This window comes from Arachis stenosperma, chromosome 4 (assembly GCF_014773155.1).
Source record: "Arachis stenosperma cultivar V10309 chromosome 4, arast.V10309.gnm1.PFL2, whole genome shotgun sequence".
Lineage (NCBI taxonomy): Eukaryota > Viridiplantae > Streptophyta > Magnoliopsida > Fabales > Fabaceae > Arachis > Arachis stenosperma.
In genome coordinates this window covers 19,772,946-19,786,019 of record NC_080380.1, presented here as the reverse complement: position 1 = coordinate 19,786,019, position 13,074 = coordinate 19,772,946, and the positions used below count along the sequence as shown (strand labels likewise).

The window sequence follows — 13,074 nt, the reverse complement described above, 5'->3', positions numbered from 1 at the left end:
AATTAAAAAAATAAAAAAAAACAAAGAAAACGAGTTAAAGTGCTAGGGAAGGGAGTCACGCTAGGGGGTTTCAGGGAAGAAGAGAGGGAAGGGAAGGTGGGGAAGGGGAGGGGAAGGGAATCTGCTACTGCTGCTCCTCGTCGTTCGCTCCTCGCCGCTGCTCCTCGTCGTTTGGTCCTCGCCGCTACTCCTCGACGTCGATGCCAGCAGATCTGCGAAGGTGGACGTCGCGCGCCACTCGCCATTTTTGCTTCTCCTCCTCGCCGGTCGCCGCTGCTCCTCGTCCTCCTCACCGGTTGCCGCTGCTCCTCGTCCTCCTCGCCGCTATTGTTATTCTTCTATTTCTGTTTATTATGTTGTTGATTCTAATTCCATTTTGCTTCTGCTACTTTTATTATATTGTTGATTTCTTATTATGATTCTTTTATATTGTTGCTTCTGATTGCTTCTACTTCTGCTTCTGGTTGATTACATTGTTTCATTGTTGTTGTTGCTGTTCTTCTGCTTCTACTTCTAGTTAATTACATTGTTTCATTATACAGATTTGTTGATCTATTATCCATTTTTTTAATGTTTATTACATTGTTTTATTGTTGTTGCTTCTATTTCTGTTTCTGCTTCTGGTTGATTTTGGGGAAGAAGGAGAAGGGTATTTTGGTAAGAAAGACGATTTTAAAACTAAGTTAAACATTAGGGACAATTTTGTAAGCAAAACAAGGTTGGGGACGAAAAAAATTTACAACCCCTATCTTAGGGACCAAAATCATACTTAACCATTTTTTTATAGTGCTATACATTGGCATAATCATAAAAGAATTAACTTTACACAACTAGAAAATTGCTTAATACAGACAGATTTGGTCTATATTACAGACGGATTTTTAATTACCGACGAAATTACCGACAGATTTTGTCCCTCTGTAAAAGCCTCGTCGGAAATTATTTACCGACAGATTGATTTTTACCAGTTACTGACAGATTTTTTCTCTGTAAATTTTCCCCTCCATTTCCCCTAGCGTCAAACTTTCCGACGGATTTTCCGTCTGTAACTAGAGACAGATTTTCCGTCGGATTTTTCGTCGGTAATTAGAGACAAATTTTCCGACGGATTTTTCGTTGGTAATTAAAGACAGATTTTTCGCCGGATTTTTCGTCGATAATTAAAGAATTTATTCCTAGCATGCACCTAGTTTATACACGAAAAAAGATGGATACAGACAATGAAATACTTCTTGAAGCAAGGTTCATTATGCATAAATTGTCGGAGGAGGAAATCACCTTCAAAATGGCAAACCAACTCGAATGATCTTGTCAAAACGACCCTTCCTCAATACAGCAGGAATGTCTAATCTATTTGTAGCACCTATCACAAGCACCTGAAATTTAAGTTTAAAGTATCAAATAACATCATTTTAACCTGGAAGCCAATTAAAAGCATACCCCTATTAAAATGGATATTTGTAGAGATTACCAGTCATGGGAATAAAAATGAAGATCTATCAAGTTCCTAAGGGGATGGAAATCCACCTCTTATAAATAAATACGGACGAAGGCAGAAGAAAAAGATCCTTAACACGTGATGCAGCAACCCCTACAAACATCTGGGAGAAGAACAAATAAAAAATTTTTAACTTTAAAGATGAAGACAATTTTTATGCATTCAATATTCCACACTTCATGGGTATAAGTTTCATTCATTTACAGAGTAGAGCATATGATCTAGGTACGATCACAACCAGCACACTCTGATCAATGTCAGACCTGCACGCACATTTAGATCAAAACTGATATGCCTGTATCTTAGGAAAATCAAATGAGTGCTTAATTTAAATTTTATCTACATCCTCATTCTCCATAAGAATTAAATTATTTTTAAATTTGAAAGTTGAATAGAAATTATATTCCAAAGTTCTACTTGCTACTTTCTATTCAATGCGGGTGAATATCTTTGGAGAACAGGCATCACCTCTACAAAATCTGTGCCATTTGCCGCAAAAAAAGGCAACCCTGCTTCCCCAGCGATGGCTTTAGCCAGTAGAGTTTTACCAGTTCCTGGAGGTCCATCGAGAAGCACACCTTTTGGACAATAAATTCCTTTGTCTTGAAACTCCTCATCATTCTTTAAAATTTGTACAATCTCTCACAATTCCCTCTTTATATATTCCTGGCCAGGAAAATCATCAAAAGTGACACCAACTCTTTCTTCTGCAGATATAAATTTAGCCCTGGGGAAAAATATAATAATATAACAGTTTTACTAATTAATATACAAATCAAAGTGGTAAATGAACTTAGATTTTTTAAGTTTTACTATCCCATGATTCCTATCTAACTATAGCAACTGTAAAGAGGTACCATGGCCTAGTTTTGAAAAACAAAGCTAAAGAAAAAAAATCTGTATTTGCACATGTTTTGAGTGCTACGTTTGAGTGGCAGGTATTTTACCTTGATATCACTTGATATGGCATTGAATGTTCCTTCCCGCTGGATTTCATATGTTGTAATATCTGAAACTCATCAAATTAATTGCAAGAATGCCAAGTCTTATACAAATAGATTAAAGAACAAACATAAATTTCATTCAAGGAATAGAAATAGGCATACAACATGGAGTTTAGTAGCCAGCTTAGCTGGCTCATCTTTAGAATCCTGAGTAAGTTTGTGCAGAAAGTTGGCTGCCTCCAACTCGACATTTTGTGAAGACGCCATCTCATCCAAACTGCACAATCAGAAAGAGACACCATGACATCTCAGCCAATTAGCAATGACACTCTGACCAAATAATTCAGCACAAAAACAGGACAATTATGATGCCCAACAGTGACCAGGTAAACCCATCCAAGTGTTATATACCTGAAATCCTCCATATAAATATACTTAGGAAAATAATTAGTCAAATCAATACTACATAAGATACATAACCATAACTCTTAACCATATCAAGGAATATAATTTTGAAATGGAATAAAATATTCGAAACACCTCAGAACTTTCTACTTGTTCCCGTGTATGCTAGTGGAAACATCTCAAAGTTAAACATTATGAACAACCATTTTCGTTTTTAGAATCACTGTAAGTTAGAGCAGTCCTCTTGTCTAACATTATGATACATGGAAGGAGGAGTAGTTTTTTTCTTCTTTATATTCAGACGATGTTTCAAAATGGTTTTTCTTGCTGAGGTCTTTTTACTTAGCATTTTTCCATATATGTCTAATAATTAACTAATTAACAAACACCAACATGATTAAGGTACGAGTTAGGCATTTATCTATGTCTTCAATTTCTTCCAGACAAAGTGGGGTTGGCACTACTTATTATTTAGCAATACATACAACTTGTACAAAATTTTCTCAAAGGGATGTTTGAACCTGATCAGTAGACTTATCCTTAATCCTCAAAACCTTATTTTGCAATAATGATCCCCGGATAGAGCCCATGCAGATCACCCAGGGTTGTAATAACCATCTGCAAAATGAAGCAGATGAATGTAAGAACAAAATGGAAAAAGAATGTTGTATTTTAATCAAACACAAAGAGGGCATAACGAAATACCTCACGTAAGGAGATAGATTATAGTCTGCAAAAATACAAATGCCAAAGCATTGATGGGTTGGGTGGCTGCAACAAACTGATAGAAACAATCAAACATAAATATAAGTCTCACAAATTTAGGGTGCTGAAAAGATTAGATACCAATGTACATGAAATAGACTTACAAGTATTCCAATTTTTATGAGGTGGAGGACATCAACATCTCTTGTAAATAGTTTAGCTCCAAAAGGAAGTCCTACACCAAGAATGAATGCAAGAGCCAATCCCAGAACCAAACCATCTGCAATATAATTGTTTGTTAGTCTTACAGCTAATTTAATTGAGCAAAGATTAGGATTTTTTTTTTTTAAATAGCAATGTAAAGAACCTGTAATACTCAAGCTGCCCAGCAAACATAGATTTGGCATTATGTAAACAGAGAGGTATCAACTTGCCCAGCAACAGCAAGACCATCGGCAATGAACAATAAAACAATAATCAACAGTGAATGAATAAATAGACCTGGAGATGACACACATGGAAAAGTTATTGATTATCTCATTGACATTGTCAGCCTCCTCTGACCGCTTCTTTACAAGTTCATATATTTCTTTTTTGTATCTGGAAGAGAAAATAAGAAATAAATAAATAAATAAATAAATAAATAATTTTCCTAAATAAGAATAAAAGAATTACTTGTGACATTTGTGGTTGCCTTAGATTTCTTTAATTTTCACATGACCATAACTTGTTTTTACAGACGAGTTATTAACATTTGATCTAAATGACCAAATGTAAGTAAAGGGAAATTTATTTTAATCTTAAAAATTAATTAACCACATTTAATTTCAAATTAAAGAAACAAAAAGTTTCCAAAGAATAAAATTCCACTAAATTTGAAGGTAAATGTTATTCTCTTTTCTTCACATATTAATGGGGTAGAACTTGTTTAAGGTTTTTTATTTTTTTTTCTCCTGAAATATTGGTATTATGATCATAATTTTAGGTATTATATATGTGTGAGTAAATGTGGAGAGAGAGAGAGAGAGAATAAATGTCATATTTTGTAGGTCTAAATTTTTTTTTACTTATTCTATATGTTATGTATATATATCTAAACAATTTAATTTGTATTGCAGCCAGTAGTAAAATACCCCAATGTATTTCCAAAAAACTCAATTTGGGATAAGTAAGTGAATTTTTCCTCACTGCTCTTTAATTACTTTTATATAATTTGATCTAGAAATCCATTTTCTTTTAACTTCTTTTTTCACATTGTTTCTGTTCCTATTGCAGGTTCCCATACTTCTTGCCCTCATTGATAATATCAATTTTTTCCTTTCTGGTATTAATTATCTGCATCTGGCTTCCGGTAGTTCTATGAGGACTCAACTTTTTACCATTAAGATCAAATGCTTTTTTTACTCAAAGAATTCACTTGAGTACTCTCACAAGTATATACTACATATCAAGGAAGAAAAGACCTGAACTGTAACTTGGTGGTGGAACTGGAAGAAAAGGTACTGTCATTATCATCTTCATCACTTGCATTTTGCAAGTAGACCTCATCGTTGGTGGAATAAGGTTCCTCAAATGACTTGGTTTCCATGTATCTAAAGCTGTAATTGTTACAAGAATAAAAATAACACGGTTTTGCTGCAAAAAAATTTCAGTTATTGGGTGAGACATTTATACAAACAGATAGAGTGCAATGTTAGCGCCACAGTTGTGAATGTGATACATACGCTAATTACTACTTCTCTACGAGCTAACACTTCACAGGACAAAATTATAAATATGGAGTTACAACTTAAAAGGTTCCAAAACCAGAAATAAGGTAACAAATACAGCAAGTATAACAGAATCCTTTATATATATAAATAAGGTAACAAACCTCAAAGCTTGAATATCATCCTGCTCTTGTGCAGTAGATCTTCGAATTGCCTCTTCTGTAACATAAAAATCAAACACAAACGTACATGAAGTTTACATAGATAGTTGTCTGTGAGAATTTGTCTCTAAATCTAACAAGCAAGTAACCTCAAACAAGAATAACTACCAGCAAGAACTTAACATCATTTGCTTAGGTAGGTAAAAAAAAAAAAGAAACAAAAAATAATACCAACACGCCACAAACAGCAAAGGGAACTTTAAAATAATTTATAATTCATCAGAGGCAGCCTAACATTTAGATATGACAGTAGCAAAAAGATAATTTTTCCATGTAAATCCATATTCCAAACAAAGGATTTTTAAAAAGGACTTTCATTTAGTTTCATGTGGGAGTCAAGAAAAAACAAGTTACTAGAGCATTTGCTAAATGAGAAAAATCATTTCTCGAACAAGTGACCTTCCAAGTCATAACTAAGAAAACCTCAGGTCACCAAGTTCAAATAGAACAACAAGGCAACACACAATAAACAAGTTTCAAGAGCACAATGACAAAAAGAAATATTAAATACCCTTGGCGAAGGCAGAACACGACCATCCACTTGAGTAAAGCCAGTGCTTATAGAAATTCCACAATTTTGAAGCATAGGTTCAGAGCCATAGTTGCTGGTTTTTAGTGCCTAACAAAACAATATTTAATTGAATTACAAATTACTTGAACAGAGCAGAACAGAACAGATTCAACGTTCGTCCAAGCAAATGATAATAAGTGAAAGAGCCTTCGGTCGAAAACAATGGCCTACCATGAAGTTTAGGTCAAAAAAAGCTTCTATTGCAGAAAAAAATTCATCAAAATCAGAGTAAACCCGCAGATTCAAATGAAGCACAAAAACAGAGTATGATAATCCTAAAACTGGCACAGAAAAATTGAGCCCTAAGGTTTATCATGAAGAACAGAATCACAAAATCAGGATATATAAACCTGAAATTTGAGGTGGTTACGAGAAGAACTGAGAGAGCGAGTTGAGATTAGATGGAAGAGGCGCCAGAGGGAGCAGATGCAATGAGAGCGGCGTCAGAGAGAGCTCTGCAACAATGGGAGTAGACGCGACGAGAGCGGCCGTGGAGGGATCTCGTGCGATGCCAGAGATGACAGAGAGATTGTGCGACGCAAGTGGCGGCGGCAGCGACGGAAGAAGCAGCTCGTGCGACGGAGGAAGAAGCTAGTGTTTCATTTGTGAATGGAGCTCGAAACAGTTTGAATGGGGGCCTGCCACCGGAGCTGGCAATATATACTCTATCCGTGGGTACTCAGTTCAATTTGTTCGGGTAGAATTGTCTACTCTATCTGCTGTAGTTAGGATACGAATTTGTTTGCGGGTAGGATAGGGTAGGGGTGGCAAGTAGGGGTGGCAAACGGGTCTAAATCCGCCGGGCCGGCCTGCGTAACCCGCTAAAAAAGGCGGACTGGGCTGGAAAATCAGGACTGTCAAATAGCAAAAGCCCGCCTAACCTGCACCGCTTAAACCGCGGGTTTTGGCGGGCTTTGGCGGGGCGGGGCGGGCTTCCCCGTCGGGCTAAGGTTTTTATTAGTGAGGGGGTATTTTTGCAATTTTTTGCCAATGCCTAACTTCCCCCAACCTAACTTACAAGAGTATGAAGATAAAAATTGAGTGTTTTGAATTATGTTTATATTATTTTGGAGACAATATTTATAATTATGTTTTGGATTATATATATTTTGCTTTGGAGAGAATATTTATACTTATATTTTGAATGAAAATTTGGTTTATAATTATATTTATTAGATATTTATAATTACAAAGACTTTAATGTTTGTGAATATAAAAAATATAATTTTTTATGCCATTAGAAATTATAAATTTATTAATATGGTTGTGAAATTATATATATTACTTAGTAGTTAATAGTAAAAAAAAAAAAGAGGAGCTTTGGCGGGGCGGGCTAGGATTCTAGGACCGCCTCACTAGGCGGGGCGGGGCGGGCCAGCCCGCCAAAGGGCGGGCTTCTGGCGGGGCGGGGCGGGGCGGGGCGGGCTGGCGGGTTGGCAGGTTAAGCCCGCCAAATAACCTATTTTTTTATTTTTAACTATTAAATAATATATAAAGAAATAAAAAAATCTCTCCTATTTTTATTTTTAACTATTATAATTTCTAAAAGTATAAACAAATTATAATTTTTATATTCACAAACATTAAAGTCTTTGTAATTATAAATATCTAATAAATATAATTTTAAACCAAGTTTTCATCCAAAACATAATTATAAATATTGTTCCCAAAGTAAAATAAACATAATCCAAAACATAATGATAAATATTGTCTCTAAAACAAAATAAATATAATCCAAAATACTCAATTTTCATCTTCATTATCTTGTAAGTTGGGTTGGGAGAAGTTGGGTTTTGGTAAAAAATTGTCAAAATACCCCTTGCTAAAAAAATCTTAAGCTCGCCAAAACCCGCCAAAGCTCACGGTTTAAGCGGTGCGGGTTAGGCGGGCTTTTTACTATTTGGCGGTCCCAATTTTCTAGCTCAGCCCGCCTTTTTGGCGGGTTACGCGGGTCGGTCCGGCGGATTTAGGCCCGTTTGCCACCCCTAGGATAAGGTACGAGTTTAGGGTATACTTTATCCTACTCTATCCGCACCCCTAATATATTATATAATCTATCTATCTACTTAATATACTAAAACTGATTTTCCCCAACTAATAGAAGTGAGGTGCCGATTCCTTATTAATCCATTTTCCCGCCAAAATGAATGCACTATTTTTTCTTTTAAGTTTATTTTATAAAAATATCTTTATTATAATTATACTATAATTAGCATTTAAATAATAATGTATAATTATACTAATTTAAAAAAATATCTTTATTTTTAGAAAATACTATTCTCATATAATAAAAGCACTATTCTCCCATCTAAAATTATTTATTAGTTTTTTATTTTTATTTCTCACATTTATTAAAAAAAATTTTTCAATATTTTAGGTATTAATTGTTGTTATTTAATTAACTGATTTTAGGTATTTACTTATTAAAATTTTAGTTATTAATTATACCTCAATTACGATATTAAGACTTTGAACATAATTTTAACTTAATTTTGGACAATATCAAAAACATATATATATATATATATATATGATATTTTAGGTATTAATTATTATTATTTATTAACTTATTTTACGTATTTAATTATTAAAATATTAGATATTAATTATATTCCGTTGACTATGTTAAGACTTTAGACATAATTTCAATTTAATTTTGGACAATATCAGAAGCAAATACATATATAATATTAAATTAAAAGAGTAGATTTTAATTTTATATAAAATAATATAATAGATATAGAGTATAAATAAATTTACTTGACAAATATAATTATTCATAGTGTAATATTTTATTACGATAACATATCTTTGTGTATTGACTCCCTATATAGCAATAATATATATATATATATATATATATATATATATATATATATATTTTTAATTTATTATTTTTCTATCACATGACATATTTATTATTATATTTCAAATTTAGAGTTTTTTATCTAACATTATAGTGAAAGAATGGCAAGAAAAAAATTAAAAAAAATATATAAAAATATTAAAATATTCCAAACACAATTACCGCTAATATTTTTTTTTAGTTTTCAAATATATTATTTATTTTATTTATTTAGAGTAATAACTAAATTTATTATAATTATAGTAAAATTATCTTTAAACTATTGGTATTATTAGTAAATTTTTAAAATTATTGACATATTATTAGTATATATAATAAGCAATAGTAATTTTTTTATGTTTATTATTTAAAAGATTTATAATTTTTACATAGTCTTTATTCTATTTTTTTTCCATACCTAATGACTATTAACTACGATCCTATCAATAGTATCATCTATAGTAGATTATACGAATAGAAAGTATGGAAAATAAAGACAAGAATTATAAGGCTATAGAAAGTCTCATTCAAGTTTGACAAGAGCAAGACGGTTTACATATAAATAGTTCTAATAGATGATAAGATTAGTTGATTCATTTACTAAATTATTTCAAGTAATGCTAAGTTCAATTTATAAATAGAGTTTAATTTTGATGCACTGACAGTGTAAAGAGTTTTACATAGTCGTGCAATCACATCCGTTCTTTTGGATGACCATTCACGCGGTCAATGTGAAAGGTATTTATTTTTATTGATGTGTCATTACGTAATTGGATGCATGTGTAAAACTACTTTACACCGTCACTGTATCAAAATTAAATTCTTATAAATATTTGTAGTTCATATTTTAAGTTAGTTTTATAAGTACACCATTTCACAAGTCAAAGACAATATTTTTTAATAGTTTTGAAAATGCTAATAGCTTTTATATTTAATTTATTTTGCAATACGATAAAATTCATTGTTCAATCAAGAATTATTTGACAAAAATATTTGAGAATAAATTGGTAGAAAGGAAGGTTTATGTCTTCTCAAATTTTGAGATTGAGAAATCAAGCGGAATATATCTTTTGACTGTACACACGTGCAAAATATCTTTTAAGACGGAGTCACGTATAGTACATACGGTCGATGATCGTAAAATTTCAGATAATTATTTTAATTTACTTGTCTATGCTGATATATTGAAAAAAATAAATGAACGATTCTACTTATTTGGTACGTAATTAATTTATATTAATCCACACAAAATTATTTTCCTTTTGATTTTAAGTTTTGCCAAAAATTGTATAATAGCATCATTTTATCGATAACAAAAATTTTAATAGTTTATTTATGAAAATATTTGAAATTGTATTGTGACTTTTTTTTAAAGATATATCCTTTTATTAATATATATACTATTGTTAGTTTTATCGTTTAACATAAAATAAATCAGTAAATTCTCTTTATTTTATACACGTACGAAGTTATAATTTCTTATATTATTCACTCATTTGTCCTTAATTTGGTACTTTTAATTCAATTTTTTTGTTCAATTAGATGTTATTGGATTCTTGACTAGAAAAGAAAAACTTATATTATGGTAAAAAATAGACAGAAGTGACCAGTACATTCTGATTAATCTTCATGATTTGCAGTATATAAAATTTTAATATGAATATTTCTTTTGGTAATAATTATGTGTTGTGGTGCAATTTTTTTTTTCTTTATGTATTACTACTTACTCTCTTAATTCTCGCTTTTATTTAAAAATGAGAAAAAATAAGATGTACACTATAAGATCAATTTACAATCCAATTACTTGATCATCTATGTGATCACCAAGCAATCGAATACATAATTTATTCTCTAATTTATAAAATTTAACAAAGACATTGATAAACATATTGGTTTCACATTTATTTATGTTATATTTGTAATTATATTATATCTATTTTTATCAATATATTTTTTTAAAAAATACCATTAGTATTAGCACATGATGTATTAAATAAATTAAATGATAGAAACATGTAACTATTTTCTTTTTCAGTCAAGATTTAGTAAAATACTATAATTTAGACTTGCAATATCAATATATTAATAATAAAGTGGAGAAATAAATGTAATATTATATCAAAAAAAATTTTTTAAATCATAATTATAATTTATGATTGAAATTATAATTGTAATTTATGATTAAAATCATAATTTAAATATTTTAAACGGGATAATTTCATTTAGAGAATTTATAATTCAAACATAATTTTTATACACTTAATAGTTACATTCGAGTTAATACATTTAATATTATATTTAAAAAAAATGAACAATGCACATTGTATTATTTATTAATTAATTAAAATATTACAATTCAAATTAATTTTAATAGAATAATTTAAAAATATAATTTCAATTTTATCACGTGCATGACACGGATTATTATACTTGTATATATATAAAAGTTATGTAGGTAGTGAAGAAAGTGTTTAACTCACAATCTTCCTCTTATAAAAACTTGAAATGACCACTAAGCTAGTTGATGATTATATTATTTATAATTTTATGTTGGATTTCTTTAAGATTTTATTATTTTTAATTTTAATTTGAACTTAGTTTTTTATTTTCTATTTTATTAATATGTATAAAATTTAGAACGGTTTAATTTTATATTTGCTTAAAATTTGTTATTTTTCTGCGGGTAGGGTTGGGTAGGGTAACGTTTAGAACTTTAGGGTGCGCATAGAGTTAGGGTTGAGAGATTCATAACCCGCAGGTAGGGTAGGGTAGAGTTTTAAGAAAGTTTTCAACCCGCGGGTAGGGCTAGGGTAGAGTCCAAACCCTACCCTACCCTACCCATTGCCAGCCCTAGCTGCCACAGAGAGAGAGAGGGAGTAGGTTAGGTTTAATTCAACATTTTCGATGGAATGTTTTAAATTATAGACAGATTTTCTACCTATAATAATTTAATAAAATGCAGCATTTTTGTTTATTTAATTACATATGGATTTTTTGTTAGTAATTATTTCCCACAAAAAAATTAATTTTTTTCGACAGAATTATTGACGAATTCTCTTTTTCATCTATAATTTATGCTATTTTTTTTTGTTTTCGACAAAAAATTTTCGAAATTCTGTCTGTATTTTCGTGGGATAAAATTTGTCGAAAATATTGGTCTGTAATAACTAGTTTTCTAGTAGTGTTAGCGAGTTAACGATATAGTGCTTAGTCACCACAAGAGTATTTTTACCAAGGTTGCGAGAACCGGACCGGTCAATGAACCGGTGAGGTTACTGGTTCAATGGTTCAATGGTTCGACTGGGGTTCAACCGGGGTTCAACCGGTTTAATTAAATATTAAATAAAATTATTAAAAAACCTAAAAATAATTTTAAATATATTAATTTAATAAAAAACCGTTAAAAAACCGTTAAAAAACTGGCCGGTTCGACTGGTTTACCGGTTAACTGGCCGGTTCGACCGGTTTTTTACCGGTTTTTGCTGGCCGGTTTTTGAGCTTACCCGGATCGGTTAACTGACCGGTTCTCGGTTTTTTCGGTTGAACCGGCCGGTCCGGTCCGGTTTTCAGAACCATGATTTTTACACAGAATTATTAATCAATCATGTATGCCTTCTGATGAAAATAATATATTCAATATGGATGTTTGTTAGGTAAAAGTTAAAATGTTGACAAAGAAAATTCATTATAATGGGTATATTCATTTTAACAAATATTATTCTATCCAATAATATAAAAAGTACACTGTCCACACTAAATTACTACAAATCCAACTTTCATCAGCAGTAGTAGAATGTCTAAATTGGAACATTTTCGGACTACAGTTCGTCAAACAAAAAATCAATGAAATACTCATACATACCTTCTCATTTTGAGTATATTTATACATAAAAAAAATTCAACATAAAGAAAAAAACAAAAAAAAAAATTGAAATAACAAGAGCGATAAACATGATACTTCTTATAATTTTGTTTGGCCATATATATGTAAAAGACCAGAAGACCATTATTATCTAACAAAATTAATTTGTATTTATTACATTCAATTTGAATAAGTAAAAAAATTATCTTATTTAAATTTAGTTCTTAATTCACATAATTTAAATTTGGCTCAATACCGAGATTCGAAAAACCGATCGAACCAGTCGAACCAGAAGCCTTTGACTGCACTGATTC

The 13,074-nt window shown here is 31.0% G+C and overlaps 1 long non-coding RNA gene across 23 annotated transcripts; it reads right to left on the bottom strand.

Annotated features, from left to right (window-relative positions):
• LOC130974097 (uncharacterized) lies at positions 1 to 6,697 on the bottom strand. Of its 23 annotated transcripts, none has more exons than XR_009084418.1 (13): positions 6,404 to 6,694; positions 5,994 to 6,101; positions 5,016 to 5,480; positions 3,920 to 4,152; positions 3,717 to 3,832; positions 3,553 to 3,628; positions 3,369 to 3,465; positions 2,605 to 2,719; positions 2,446 to 2,507; positions 1,967 to 2,225; positions 1,528 to 1,601; positions 1,279 to 1,376; positions 4 to 1,186 (listed from the first exon to the last, which is right to left on the bottom strand). It is a non-coding gene; the product is annotated as an uncharacterized LOC130974097 (long non-coding RNA). The 23 variants fall into 23 exon arrangements; XR_009084407.1 differs by adding an exon at positions 1,703 to 1,761 and having other exon boundaries at positions 5 to 1,376; positions 1,472 to 1,601; positions 6,404 to 6,695; XR_009084411.1 differs by having other exon boundaries at positions 2 to 1,186; positions 1,472 to 2,225; positions 6,404 to 6,696.
• Positions 6,698 to 13,074: the final 6,377 nt, after the last annotated feature.